Genomic DNA, 13,540 nt, shown 5'->3' on the forward strand with positions numbered 1-13,540 from the left:
TGTTTTTTTCTAACTTAGTTAACTTCGCATCATGTACTGCTTCAAACCAAACATCCTTCAACTAAAATATAACTTACTATTGCTGATAATAAAATTAAATGAAAAAGTAAAATTTCAATTCAAAATATATTATAGGAGTTAGAATTAAATTATTAATATTCAATTAAAAATGTATATATTATGACTATTTTTAATTCAAATAATTTCCAATCATATTTCCATAGAAACCCAATAAGCCACTACAATGCTATGAATTACTAATAACATTACAAAATCCTTTTCTCTGCCCCCTCTGTATAGTGATGAATTGGCATTGCACTTCATGCACTCTACCATGTGACAGTGACACACGGAGAGGCAAATCCGGCATGCCTGCATCTGTAACCTTACTCATCTCAGTCTCCTGTTCTCAAGCATCTGTTCTTAAGAATCTTAAGTTGAGCAGTTCCTCTACTGACATGTTTTCACATGTGTTAGTCCCACAAATTCTTGTATTTACTTTATTTAGCTATTCTTACGCCAAGTCACTGTGAATATCATGCTGCGGGTCAATGTTGCATGATGACCCACCGTCTGATATGACATTTTTTAATGATGTTACAAATCTCTTGCTTTAGGGTACCATTGGTCTCTACACCATTCAATTAACAAAAACTGTAGGAAAGAAGTGCATCCTATGCCTTAGTCAAGCATATACAGCCCCTCCTTATCAAGAGAGTGCTTTTGGTCGAAGTGTGAGGTGGCATCCATAGGATCCTCTATGAGGACATATACATTTGAGCACAGCCTTTCTTGATAGTCCTGGTATGCAAGAACATTCTGCCACATTGTATTACATTTACAGAACTGGTTATGGTGCTATTTAGCCAGTCAAAGACACTCTTCATGAACAGTGACCTAATATGACTGATCTAGCCTCTACACATTTTAAGTGATACCATCTAGACAGTATGATTGCGAAAGAAGGATCCCTGAGAGCTGTATACCAAATTCCAGCTGACTGGTCGGACCATTGCTTTGCAACTTTCTCATTCACCTCTGTCAAAACAACAGGGAATGGAAGAAGACCTAAGAAATAAATTAGAGATATTAAATATTTGAGCAAATCCTCACTAGCTGCTAGTTTTACAGACATTGCCCACCACTAATGAAAAGTGTCTTATTCGACTGACAATTACAATGAAACAATGAAGACATTAATGGTCGAAGTATCCCTGCTTAAATTAAAAAAATCAAAAATCAAGAATCATACTGAATGGTATTCTAAAGAACTAAATATACAGAAGAAGACCAGTGGAAATAATATGGCATCAAACCCCATTCCCTATGAACTTGCATACTCTACTCAAGAGAGGAGAAAATGTAAAAACAAAATTTTTCTGAGTGACAACACCTTCTTTAGCTGATAACTATACCAAGGAAGAAATTGCCAGAAAAAATGTGTATCCTGATAAAACAGCAAACAAGTCTACCCCCCCTAGTTCAATTCAAATACTGCAGGAGGACTAGGTGAATGATTCTTTGAAATTTGAAACCATTTTTAAGACATATCTCTCTCTGTCTTCTAAAACAACTGATATCTCACCCTGTCGCAAACTAAAGAAAACATCAACTGGAACATGTTTAGTGAAATCATAATGCTCGTATCAAAATGACATGAATACCAGAGGCTCATTGTATTTCAATGATCCAAATCAGACATCAAAACTTAAAGAGGTGATTATACACATCACCAGATACTCTACATTCCTGATCAACACATTGTGATCTCATTGAAGGGTAGGCCAAGTAACAACACCCATTAAAATTGAGAATAAATCTAGAAGATCCTTATTGCTTTTAATTTTCCTTTCCTAGCAAAAGTACTTGAATTGTACGTAATTTTGTAGCTCAATAAATAAATTGCAGAATGTGGCTCAAATGGTGACCTTTAACCTATATTTAGAGCGGGCTGAAGCACAGAAACAGACATTCTACAAATAGTTGATGGTGAAAGCAAATCTTCTCCATCTTCAAAGATTCCACCATGTCTCCTGCCACCTCCAGCAACATCATCCCTTCGTAATACATCTGCAACAAGCTCTCAGAATTCTTCTGCAGCAATTTCACCTCAATATATGGCAACTTTGTTCCTCAACTGGGCTCCATCGCCCTCATAACTTAACTTCCCTTTGCAGCTGAAAAACAAACTCTCAACTGGTAGTCCACTGTTACCATCAGCGAAACCCCTTCTGATCCCTGCCCCTACCACACCTGCGCTAAAGGGCTGATTCTGATCAGCGAAGCACTCACATTCATCCTCAATGCCTCCATTGAGTCAGCCGCATTCCTAGACAATTGGAAACACGTCACCATCACATCCCAGCTCAAGAAACGATCCACTGACCCACCACTAGAGATTCATCTCCCTTCTACCACACTCCAAGGTCTTAGAGAAGTTAATCAAATGATTCCTCATCGACAATTCAGCAACTACCAGCTCCTCGATGCCATGCAGTCAGATTAGGATTCAACCACAGTAAAGAAATGCTACCACTGATGACATCTGCATTATCCTAGACAGAGGAGACACTGTAGCCCTCATCCTCTTGAATCTCTCTGCAGCATTCAACATGATCTCACACCACATCATCATCTGGCGCCTGCACAAAATTGGCATCCAAGGACACGCTTTCTGCTGGACCTGCTCCTCCTTAATGGATAGTACACAAGCTGTTGGCTTGAAAACGTACTCCTCAGAATCCCCCAAGCTCATCTGTGGAGTACTTCAACATTCATCCCTCAGCCTCACACTCTACAATGCATACATGTTCCCTCTCACCAATGTCATCTGTGTACACAACATTAACATCCTTTCCTACACAGACAAAGCACAACTCATAATCTCCCTCTTGTACAAGACCCCCAACACAAGAAACAAGTCCATTGCCTGCATAATTGAAGTCGCTATCTGGATGAAAATCAACTGTCAACCTTTATACTTACAAGACAGAAGTAGTGACCTTCAGCAAGAACACCTTGCTATAGAACTCCAACTGATGGCTGGCTGAACTCGGATGCACATCCACCCCACACCCATCAGCCATGCCAGAAGCCTCAGAATCATCAACAGCAAAGTGGAATAACTGCAGAAGTCCACACCCTGAAAATCTTCAAACGGATCCCACGCAATACCAGAAAAACTGTCACACAAGCCCTCATCACCAGCAAGTTGGACCACTGGAACACCTGCTAAGGTGGGATCACCAAGCACCTCACTAGACGCCTACAAAGCATCCAGAACTCTGCAGCCAGACTTAGCCTCAACCTCCCATGCAGAACTCACATCATACCCTAACTAGGGAGCTCCGCTGGCCTCTGATACACAAACACACTGTTCAGCCTCTTTGCACAAATATTCAAGTCGCTACACAACTTGGGCCCTACCTACCTGTTCAGTTGCATGTCCTTCCACCATCCAGACACCTCTGCTCTGTAGCACTCCTAGTCTCACACATTCCTCTTGTCCACAGAACAAGAACATTAAGATAAGTGTTGTCTTACACTGCTCCTAAAATCTGGAATGGCATACCACTTCACATCAGAGCCTCATTATTCCTTCTGGAATTTCACAAGAAGCTGAAGACCAGAATTTTCAATTAAGTCTGCTTTAGGCTGGGCACCTATATGGGTGAGCTTTAAACATACACATAACATATCAAAAGATGTATTTATGGCAATGCTACATTGCATTTAATAAAACAGAACTTCTAACTTTTTATGAAAACTCTGCAATGTTAAAAAAGTTCCCTTCATCTTCAGAAAATTCATATGCATCTTCATCTCCTTCATGCTCCATCTGCCCCATGTCGCTGCCTGTTCCACTGGAGTTCCTCATTCATACAGAATTGCATCTAATTCCAGAGTAAGGTTCAGTTTTGTCCCAAAAATTGCTCTTCCATTCCACTCCTCCATAACAGTTCCTCTTTGCTTCCTGTGCTAGCCAAACTTTGTCCCATTACTAAAATCCTCTGTGATGTCTGCTCAATTCCATCCTATGCAAAGGTCTGTAATGAAGGGGTCCTGAAAATACTACATCAATGGAATATGACAACAAATATGTACTCGGGCATTCATCTATTTATGTACTGAATCATTCTGCATTTACCCACTCATCTTCTTACAGAAACTCTCCAATCAATGAAGTAGTACTTCTTCAATAGATTAGCTATATCTATTGCTTTACCTATACTTTACCTGCTGAACCTCTTTCACTGGTAATTTTAAAACAATTACTCAGTATTTTTATAAAGCACCACAATGCTGGTGATTGACTGAAAAGCATGCACACAAACTGGTAGAACTGGCCCAATCATCTAATTAAAATAAAATATATATATATCCTGGCTCTCATCTGCCACAGAAGCAGTGAAATACGCATTATTGAAATCTAACTTCCCTAACCAATCACGTTTTTGTAGGATGTCCTGAAAACAATGCATTCCACCATCATGAGATGTCTATGAAAAACTGTTGGTTCATGGGCTTCTTTTAATCATCTCACTTGACCTAATTCTAAAGTACTTCATGCCTACAACATGCCCGCTGTTGACAGTCACCTCTTTAGGACCCACTAGATGCACTACAGTATATGTATATGTATATGCCAAGTCCAGTTAGTGAGTCACCAAAAATCCTAATCCTAAATAATTTCTCCATAAATTGGAAATTAAGCTTTCATTTGAATTTAAATAAATATTATGGACAGCTAATAGAGAGCCTGGCATATGCAACTCTTGAGTGCAACAAACACTCAAAATACACCACATTCAATATCTATAACACTTTTCAATTCAACAGTCAGACACACCTTTTATAAGATAAATGTTACTTAGCTGTCTAAATGCAGTATTCAAAAGAGGAAGACTGTTGAAGGCCGTTAAAAGTTATGGACATTCTGTAATTGAAAGTTGTGTTGATTCCAAATGTTTCTAAGATTGTGAGCAGCTTATTAGTAGCTTTGAGCACTGAAGGAGAATATGCATAATGATGCACTCCACTTTTGCTGTAAAAAAGACAAGGTTGTTCTCAAGGATCAGACATTTGATCTATACATTGAATCTATTATCCCAATACTACAACAATGAAAGATTACTTATCATGAAGATGATACCCAACCATACCTGATAGTTGCAATGGCAGAAGACAATGCCAAACTAGATTCAACATGGGGGGACACCCACTCTTGAATGACATTTCTCCACCTACAGATAAACCCTCAGAAACTTTAGTTTCAGATTTCAATCTCAATCCAATCCAGGTACTTGATTGTAAACCTATGGTCACTAACTGTGCAAAATTGCTTGGTGTTACTCATGACAACAGTCTGAATCTCCAAGCACATATGTCTGCACAGCAAAGAACACTCAGTACCAACTGGAACTCTTGAGAGGGATCAACCCCTTTCTACTGACTTCAAACTTCAAAACAGCGGTGCAAATGATGGTCTTATCAAGACAATGCTGTAATTGCTGCCATTCCTATATTTCATGTGGCAGCTCTGAATTAAAGTATACAAGACTTATCATTTTGAACACACATCTTTTCAAATATAAATTGGCTTCCCATAGAAACCAGAGGCACATTGAAAATCATAAGCAGAAAGAATAAACTATGCACTGAGGCTCCTTGCCTTTACACTCACCCCTCCAGGGTGCACCCAATCCCTAAGAAGTGCTGAACTCATGTCCCTGCAACTGCCAAGGTTTAACAAACAAAAAACAAACTCCTGCATCTTTTCAGATAACACTCTGAAAATTTGGAACTTGATTCCCCCTGTAATATATGAAAACCCACCTCTTGTGACTTTCAAAGAGGACATGAAACAGTTATTGTTCTAGTATTATCTCCAAGGATAGACACACCATCTAACTCCAGTGTAATGCCTGAACTTAAAACACTGGATACATATTCCATATTATATAAGCGACTAACCCTTTATTCCATATTTCAAACATCTCTCTAAGATATTTATTTCAAGCACTGTTTATATGCCTGCAAGTGCTTTGACACCCCACGTTCCGGTACTTACTATATAGAGCTATACAAATACATTATTAAGGTTTTCCCAACATAAGAGATATGGAATATTTGAGAGAAAACTGTCTGTGGAAATCATCCTCTATGTGGTATAGCTAGCATGAACAACAGTTCTCTGATAAGCTGGGTTTTCTCAGAAGGAAAAAAGCAATCGGTTATCGTCTGCATATCACACTATCTTAACGCCCCAGGTTTTGATGAGATCGGCCAAGGGGTGAAAGGTAAAGATTGAACAAGAGTGGGCTCAGGGGAGAGCCCTGCGGGACACCACAAATGAGTGATTTAGGTGATGAAACATGCAAGTGTAAATACACCCTTTGGGATCTGCCCTCCAGGAAGGATTTCACCCATAAAGGAGCTATGTCATGAGTGCCAAAGTATCTAAGTCTGTTGAACAGGATAGAATATGAGACTGTGTCAAATGCAGTTGCCAAATCAAGAAGCAGTACTATAACATGTGTGCTCTTGTCCAGAGTCTCCCTAACAAACCCCACTACCTCCAGGAGAGATAGCCTTCTCCTTTCCATATGTTGCATGGAAACCCGACTGCACTTCGTGGAGGATAGAACTGGCCTCCACAAAAGTGAACAGTTGTTGATTAGCTCAGTTCCCCAGAAGCACCTGTGTAAATATTTGACTTTTTAAGGAGCTGCAGAAGTTATGCTTGTTTCCAACATGAGGGAAATACACCAGACATTAGTGAAGCATTCCATACTTTATTGAGAGGAAAGTTAAAGTGCTCAGCCACAAGTTAGAAAATATGCAGGGGCAAACATCATCCATGGAGCTGGACTTGCATTATAATATCTCCTTCAAAGAGCAGTCTTCTGAAACAGGGGCTGTTACAAATTGGGTCTCTAGTTGACAGAGGCATGCACCCTGTCCAAGTAGGGACCACAATCCTAGTAGAGTAAGTAATATACCCACCATAAATTAACCTGTGCCCACAGTCTGGTAAGTTGGCACAAAACAGGCAGGCTTTACATAAAGGCAGTGTGTAAAGTATTTGTGCAACACTGAAAGCGTCAAAACAATGAACACACAACACACAAATAATCCACACCAGGTCAGGAAAATAGAGTTTAATTTAATGAACAATAAACAAGACCAAAACAACAAAAATCCAATAATTAGAAGTTGAGATATACATTTTTAAAGAATATCTGCATATATAGTGCTTAAAACAAAAAGCACCTGCCGGGAATATCTGGTTGTGCTAGATGGATAAAATCTGAATAGTCAGGGCTACTGCGATGGAGTATGGGTAGGTCCCATTGAATAAGTACCTTTGGTTGGACGATGAGTCGCTTTTGAGGCTCCAATGTGAGGAGCAGAGGAGGCGATGCATCGGGGGTGATCTCTTTGGATGCAGGCAATGTGTTGGTTCTGATACACAGTCAGAGCTGCAGCGACGGCGAGACCTTTGGTGATGAAGGTGATGCGTTATCATCAAGCTGCGCAGCTGGTGATGCGAAATCTTTGAGCAGTGGTGTGTCATCATCGAAGGAGATGCAACAGTTCTAACCCATACAACACCAGTGAATGGTGGATTTTGCTGGTTCTGCACAGGTAAACCCAGTTCCAAGGGCCCAGGACTAGATTGGCACCATTTGGCAGGAAATAATCACAATTGACAGAGTCCAGATTCTGTTGTAGAGTTGCTGGAAGTCTTTGGTGTTCCTGAGACTTCAGAACAGGAGGCAAGCAGCCAAGTCCCTGGAGACAATCCGAGTTCAAGTGGTGTTGCTCCAGTCCTTCTTATTCAGGCAGAGAGGGCAGCAAGCAGGTCAGCACAGCAGAAAAGCAGTTCTTCCAGAGCAGCTGTCCAGCAAAATAGCAATCCTTCAGCAGCACAGCAGTCCTACTGCCAGAGTATCCAGAGGTCCAGAGGTGTACTGATTTGGTAGGGTCACCGGTCTAATACTCATACCCAGTTGTGCTTTTATGTGGGGACGACTTCAAAGAAAGTCTTTGGAGTCCACAGAGGTCCTCCCTTCCTACCCTGGCTCCATACTCACTACAGGGTGTTATGCAGCCCTTTGAGTTGAAACAGGATGTAGTGTCTGGCATGATTTAGAATTAACCTTCATGGCTCCCTGAGGACTTATCAGTGTGATGTAATTGCTAGAATAGAATGTAGGAGAGCTTGCTTTAGAATATTGGAGTTCAGAGGTACACACAGAGGAATGAAGGTGTGTGATTTACAGCTCTGTGTGTCACTTAGTAATTGGGCTGGAGAGGATGCTACAACTGCCAATGAGCTAGGGGATAAGTAATCCGAAGAAGAAAGCACTCCCCTGAAGAGTTTGCCGTGGCCCAAGCAAACCATTTGGGCATGCCACATGTTCCTCTGTTGAAGTGCTGAGTTGACAGGTTGCATATGTGGAGTGAATCATGCGAATGGAAAGAGAGCTTCACGGAAAAGTATATGCATCCTTGGTCAATAAACTATGACCTAGATACTACAAAAAGGTATTCTGCTACCACGCAAAATGTAAACCATATACGGAGTGTTAATGCTAAAGACAGATTCAACCAGGTTTACAAAGTGCAGTTACGGACAGCTATCAAATACCAAATAGCACTGAAAGTGGATCAATTAGGTGTAAAACAATATAAGCTGAAGTATAAAAAGAATAAAGTAAAAGACTTATCCAGCTTGCTAAAGAGAGTCATTGTGCCACAGTAGTCACCGAGGTGGCTCAAGGAGAAGTGCTCAGGGTTGTGTTTACAGAGCTGTCCATACCCAAAATGGTTGCCCATCAAGCTACCAAGTGGGGCTCAGAACAACATTATAGGAGTTCTAGCACAGCTAAATGAGGAGGGCCTAGACCAACCAGTAGTCTTTTAGCAGAAGACTATTACACCAGGAACAGAGGTGGAGAAGCATTTGGTGTGGTCTGAGCACTGAAGAAGCAAGCTGAGACCATACCTGTTTGGGACTCACTTCCTGGTTCAGACAGACCACAGGCCCCTCAGATAGCTCATGCAGATAAGGGGCGAAAATCCCAAACTCTTGAGGTGGTCCATTTCCCTACAGGGGATGAACTTTACAGTGGAGTATCGCCTGGAGATTGACCACACCAGCGCTGACGGTCTCTCTGGATACTTCCGCCTTAGTGATGAGAGCTCCCAGGAGGCTGGGTAGCTCTCCCGACTTTCAGCTCGAGGGACACATGTTAGACCTGACAGCCTTAGGGTGGTCACCCCTAACTTTTTGCCCGCCTCCCTCCACTTTTTGGACATGGTTTTTGCTGGTTTTAAGACTCTACGCACTTTATCACTACTAACCAGTGCTGAAGTGCATATGCTCTCTCCCTTAAAACATGGTGACATTGGTTCATTCCGAATTGGCTGATTTAATCTACTTGTAAGTCCCCAGTAAAGTGCACTACATGTGCCCAGGGCCTGTAGATTAAATGCTAGTAGTGGGCCAGCAGCACTGATTGTGCCACCCACATAAGTAGCCCCTCAACCATGCCTCAGGTCTGCCATTGCAGGGCCTGTGTGTGCAGTTTCACTGCCACTTTGACTTGGCATTTAAAAGTACTTGCCAAGCCTTAAACCCCCCTTTTTTCCTACATATAAGTCACCCCTAAGGTAGGCCCTAAGGTAACCCATAGGGCAGGGTGCTATGTAGGTAAAGGCAGGACATGTACCTGTGTAGTTTATATGTCCTGGTGGCGTAAAACCCCTAAATTCATTTTACACTGCTGTGAGGCCTGCTCCTTTCATAGGCTAACATTAGGGCTATCCTCATATACTGTTTGAGTGGTAGATTCTGATCTGAAAGGAGTAACAAGGTCATATTTAGTATGGCCAGAATGGTAATACAAAATCCTTCTCACTGATGAAGTTGGATTTAATATTACTGTTTAAGAAATGCCACTTCTAGAAAATGAGCATTTTTCCGCACTTAACTCCTTCTGTGCCTTTCAATCTACGTCTGGCTAGGTTTAGTTGACAGCTCCCCTGTGCGTTCCCTCAGACAACCCCAAACACAGGATGCTCAGTCACACCTGCACACATCTGCATACTGAATGGGTCTTCCTGGGTTGGGAGGGTGGAGGGCCTGACACTTACATGTCAAAGGACAGTAACCTGCCCTCACATAATGGACTACCAAACCCCCTACTGGGATCTTGGCAGACAGGATGGAACTGAAAGGGGACCTTGTGCACTTCCAAACCAATCTTTGAATTCTCACCAATGGCACATTTGAGTATTTAAACAGAGCCTTTGACCCTACCAACTCAGATACTTCCGGGGAAAGAAACTCTGCACCAGAACCTGCAACCTGAAAGCGAAGCTGCCTTGCTGCCCAAAGGACTCACCTGACTGCTTTGCTGAAAAGGACAGCTGCCTTGCTGTCCTTTGGCTGTGCTGAGAAGTGCTCTCCAAGGGCTTGGATAGAGCTTGCCTCCTGTTCCTTGAAGTCTCAGGACCAAAAATACGTCATCCTTCGCACAGCCTGCATCATGGTGAGAAGATCACTGCACTCCGAACCACAATGACGCAGCCCTGAGAGGAGATAGACGCAGCGCCAGCGTTGAGACTGGAACTTCGATGCATGGCCCTCTGGATCAACGCATAGCCAAGCCGAAACGACGCAGCCTGACTTCCTGCGAGAAGAATAGACGCAGCCCTGCAGTGCGACAGAAATTTCCCTGCATCGCCCACCGGATTGACACAGCTCCTGTGAATTCGTCCTACACGCCCAGGATTTCTCTGCATCATCCTTGGGGCATCAGAATACCCTGCAACCCGAAGAGGATCCAAGTCAGCACCCTTGAAATCAATGCAAAGCCTTTCCTTCATGGAAAATTATTGACGCATGATCTGTGTGTGCCAGGAGAAACCGACGCACACCTCCCTGTTTTCGACGCATCTCCTCCTCTGATATTACAATGTGTACTTTTGACCTGCATGTAATCAGATAAATACTCTATATTTTTCTAAACACTGTGTGGTGTATTCCTGTGGTGTTCTACTGTGCTGTTGCATGATTTATTGTACAAATCCTTCACACATTGCCTTCTAAGTTAAGTCTGACTGCTCAGTGCCAAGCTACCCGAGGGTGGGCACAGGATAATTTGGATTGTGTGTGACTTATCCTGACTAGAGTGAGGGTCCTTGCTTGGACAGGGGGTAACCTGACTACCAACCAAAGACCCCATTCCTAACAATAGGTATTCCAAGAGCAAGGAGTAAAGGCATCAGTAAGGTCTGTGAAATTTGAAAATGGCAAGTAAGGAAGAAGGAGCAATATCGACTAATATTAAAGCTGATCCTGAGGCTCACGTCAAAGGACTTTAAAAAGGATTTACACAAACATGATAACTTAATAGCCTCATGGAGTGTGCAACTCTCAGTCAGTGAGTTCCACACTAGTTTACAATGCTGCCACCTCCCTAAAACCAGCACCAACATTTGACACTTCCAAAAAGCAAAATAGTGTTGATAGATGGACTGCATTGATAGAGACATTCAAATATTTCATTAATGCATGAAGAAGATTATCAACATCTCAAAAATCTTATGGGTGATGGTGTGAAAGAAGTCATAAAGAAAATGCCAAGAAGTGACAAAAGAAGTCACATAAATCAGATTAAGAATGCATTGAATCTCAAGTTCAATCCAGTACGAATCACTGATTATAAACAATGTGTTGTCAGTCAAGAATGTCAAAGAGTCAAAGAGTTGGAAAAACAATCTATGAATTTGTGTAAAGGCTTGACACATTCAAACACGGTCATCAAAAATGACAGTGTCAAAAAAGACACATTCATCAAAAAACAATTACGCTAATCCTGCAAAGTCCATTGAGACCTATTGTAAATGATATTGATGCAAAGAAATTTCTTACATTTCCTTATCCATTTTTTTTGCCCCCTAACACGGGGAACGCCCCTTTTGCATACATTATGCCTGGCACAGGCGTATTGTAGCGTGCAGGGTGACAAAGTGGCGTAATGCATGCATTGCACCACTTTGTAAATTTGGTACAGTGATTTTAACATCGTTGGGGCACATTTGCATAAAAAAATGATGTCTTTGTTGCGCAAGGAGGTGCTAGGTGCTCTTAAATCTGCCCCTTAGTCTGGAGCGATTGTTGATGACTGCCAGAGCTGAGGAACATGGTGAGAGACAAGCTGCTGACATGATGCTGGAGGTGCTGAGAGTGAGGCAGTCATGCATGTAAAAATTAATTCAAAACTAAAGACTGAAGTGCACAAAGTGATGCCTACATGTAAAAAGAAGTTGTGTTTCAGATCTGGATTTGCACCTCCACACGAAGGAAAGTGTGCTGCCATTGGTCAGAGATGTAAAGACTGTGGTAAAGAGAACCATTTTGTGCAGAGTAAAGGAAAAAGCAAGTGTGTCATAACACAATGAAAAAATGGCTGTCAGAACATTCCAGAAGCAACATGTGCCCACATTGCCAATCAGCGTCATCAGCTAACGTAAATAGATACTAAACAAAGTTGTTTGTCATCTAAATGATCGTCAAACAGTTCTTCAACCTCAATAATAAGTGAAAATGAAGAAAGTGATTGTACCATGTCAATGCTCACCTCAGAAAAACATGTACATGTCAGACTAGTTGGCTGCGAGGAGAAAAGTCAGTCAAAGAAAAGTTGACGTGCCAAAATAAACTCATACAAACACTGTCCAAAGATTGAGCTGAAAATAAATGGTTGTTTAATACCTTTCATCATCCATAGTGGTGCTTTGATAAATATACTGTCTGAAGAAAAATACAATGTACTGTCTCCGTTAACCTGGCTCACACCCTCAATGATCACAGTATACACCTGAACTGCATCGACACCCATGAAGAGTAAAGGTTTGTTTGTGGGAGCAGTAAAACATACGAAAACAAAAGTCCAGGCACCAATCCATGGGCTTCAAGGTACAGCAGCAAGTGCCTGTCTGCTCAGTTTCAACACAGCTGCTGACATGGGACTGATTTCAGTGAATTACAACTTTTATGCGAATCATCAGATAATAAGTCAATTCCCTTTATTGTTTCTTGGTTTGGGAACGTCAAAGACTGAAAATAAAACTGCATATTGACGAGCATATCCGTCCTGTTGCTCAGAAACATAGACAAGTTGTTTTCATTTACATGAAGCTGTTGAAACAGAACGTGAATCACTGCTAAAGAGTGATATTATTAAACGTTCCACTGGTCCAATGCCATGGGTTTCTCCCATAGTAATACTGCCTAAAAAGGACCATGAAGGAGCTGTGGGCAGATGCGTTGACAGGCGCCAAGCAAACAGAGTAATTGAACAAGAGCAACATTCAGGGCCACATATGATTGCGTAACAAAATGGTGCAAAGATCTTTTCTCAACTTGATTTGAAAAAAAGGTTATCATCAGTTAGAACTCCAAGCCATGTTGACAGTCTTCCAGACCACCGTATAACAAGTTTACACCAGCAGGACCGCTGATTGT

This window comes from Pleurodeles waltl, chromosome 1_2 (genome assembly GCF_031143425.1).
Source record: "Pleurodeles waltl isolate 20211129_DDA chromosome 1_2, aPleWal1.hap1.20221129, whole genome shotgun sequence".
NCBI classification, from domain to species: Eukaryota; Metazoa; Chordata; class Amphibia; order Caudata; family Salamandridae; genus Pleurodeles; species Pleurodeles waltl.